Source organism: Tympanuchus pallidicinctus, unplaced genomic scaffold (genome assembly GCF_026119805.1).
Source record: "Tympanuchus pallidicinctus isolate F22 unplaced genomic scaffold, pur_lepc_1.0 scaffold19, whole genome shotgun sequence".
NCBI classification, from domain to species: Eukaryota; Metazoa; Chordata; class Aves; order Galliformes; family Phasianidae; genus Tympanuchus; species Tympanuchus pallidicinctus.
In genome coordinates this window covers 448127-450581 of record NW_026294710.1, presented here as the reverse complement: position 1 = coordinate 450581, position 2455 = coordinate 448127, and the positions used below count along the sequence as shown (strand labels likewise).

Sequence of the window (2455 nt, the reverse complement as noted above, 5' to 3'; positions counted from 1 at the left end):
CCACTACGATAGCGGAGATCATGAAATAAAAATAATATTATACAATTCTAATGCAGAAACAACACTTGATTCTCACAATTCCCCCCTTTTTCTTTTTTTTATACACTGTTGATTTCTGCAATTCTCTTTATTGCAGTCTTTGTATAATTTGTAAATCTATATTGATTATAACAGATGTAGTTAACCCAATCTACATTCTTGTTAATCATCACCCACCAGGACAGTCACTCAAACCCTGCAACAGTTTGATTTCTTGCCTTAAAATCATCAGGAACAACAAGAAGAGAAAAGTTTAAATCCTTAGCTTGCCTGCATACCAAACAATATTGATATGTAATAATGTTTGTCACAAGAGATACATAAGTATTTACATCAAATGCTGCACTCATCAAATCAACATTTCTAACAGTTACAAGAGCCCACATTTCTGTCCTTAGATTCACAATTTTAAGGGTCCAGCTGATTTCAGTTCTCATTGTGTTCGATGGACCTTCTTAACTCTAGTATGATGTATCCACAATGCTTTCACTGTTGTGTGGGATGTTAGCAGCGCCTGGAACAGACCTACCCACCTTGGTTCCAGGGGCGAATCTTAAAAGAGATTTGTTACATACATATTATCGAGCCATATCAAGGCCTTGGGCTCTAGTTCCTAGAACCAGTTTCTCCTTTTCTCAAAGCCATTCCTGCAGACTTATCACATGCTCAGTTAGTATTTCGCTCCCTACTTGGGTAGAAATCCCCTTTTGTACAACATAAGGCCTTCTGTACAGTATTTTGAAAGGACTTAACCCCTCTTTGGCTCTAGGTTTTGTTCTGGTACTAAGGAGAGCCAAAGGCAACAACTGTGATCAGGATAGTCCAGCTTCCTGTCCCAGTTTTACAACCTGTGATTTAATCAGACACTTCGTCTTTTCCCCTGACCACTCACCTGTGGTCTGTGTGCTATGTGCAATTGCCAATTTATTCCCAATGCTTGCTGACCTGTTGGACAATCTCTGCAATAAAATGAGTTCCCTGGTTGAAGGGTATTGTTGCAGGACACCCAAACCTTGGAATAATCTCCTGCAAAAGTACCTTGGTTACTTCCTTTGCTCTATTGCTCCTGCAAGGGAATGCTTCTGGTCACCCTGAAAGGGTATTGGTTAGAACTAGCATATATCAAAACCCTCATTTTTCCTGGCAGTTCAAAAAAAAATCAATTTGCGATTGTTGTCCTGGAAGGTTCCCTTTCCAACAAGCCCCACTTGCACCCTGTTCCTGGTACTAAGATTGTACAGTTACTTTCTGGTGTCTGTACCCCCATGTTTTATTATGTTCCCTTAGAACCAAATTCTATGAAATACTAATGGGCACAACATTGTGTCCATCTGGGTATGCACCCATCTGTCAGCTTGCTCTCTTCCCTTCATTAATTAGATTCCTATCCTTTCTAGAGTACCTTATAGGTTCTGACTAAGGTTCAGGTATTTCAAGTTTACCGTCTGGAATTAAAGCCGTTCACCAATTTCTTTTCCTTCAGCTGCCTGTTTTGCCACCTTATCCATCATCATATTTCCAATTTCCTGTACAGTGTCACTCTTCTGATGTCCTTTACAATGTCTAACAGCCAGGATATTCTTTGGTAGATTTACATCATGCTGAATTTGTTTCCTTGTGTGTAAGCAATCCTTGCTCTTTCCAGATGGTACCACGAGTGGGTACCACCCCAAAAGCATATTTAGCATCTGTCCATATATTTTAAGGTTCTTGTCAAGGCAATTATTTCAGCCTTCTGAGTGGAAGTCCCCACAGGTAATGGCTGTGCTTCAATTACCCTGTCAGTAGCAGTTACTGCATGTCCTGCCTTACGGTTTCCTTGTCTTCACAAAACTGCTTCCGTCGATGAATCCAGGACTCCTCAGCATCGTCCAACGGTTCCTCCTGTAGCTCTGACCAACTTGCACACGTAGTCTCCATGCAGTCACACACTGCTGGCTTGGAGGCAGCTCTGCGTTGGCGTTCTGGGTGTTCAGCAAGTTGCTTCCTTCTCTTTGATCAGTTGTGCTTTCTGTTGAGAAACTTGATAGCCATTTAAATCAAGAAATTCAGCAAGCTCACAGTCCATTGCACACAGTCCTTTGTTACTGTAGCATCCACGTACTGCAGTAAAGTTCCACTGTGAGATGGTGAATCCAAATCTCAGGCTCACGAGTTGACCAGTTCTCAAAAATCACTGGGCTGTTCTCACAACCCTGGGTATCACTGTGCAGAATTATTATATGCACTGAATTATTATTATTATTACTTTTAATTATTATTTTTTTCTTCTCTCCATATTTGAGTTTTTCTATTCAAAGGCAAATAATTTTAGACTTTCTTTTGCAAAACCAGGCAGAAAAAGGTGCACTTCAAGTCCAGAACTGTAAACTCCACCTGCTTATTCCTTAATTTGGTTAATAAAGGTATACACCAT

General features: G+C 40.4%; 1 long non-coding RNA gene across 1 annotated transcript; it reads right to left on the bottom strand.

Moving 5' to 3' along the window:
• Positions 1–348: 348 nt before the first annotated feature.
• On the bottom strand, positions 349–2246 carry LOC128079483 (uncharacterized). The gene is made up of 2 exons (XR_008206175.1): positions 1817–2246; positions 349–591 (listed from the first exon to the last, which is right to left on the bottom strand). It is a non-coding gene; the product is annotated as an uncharacterized LOC128079483 (long non-coding RNA).
• Positions 2247–2455: the final 209 nt, after the last annotated feature.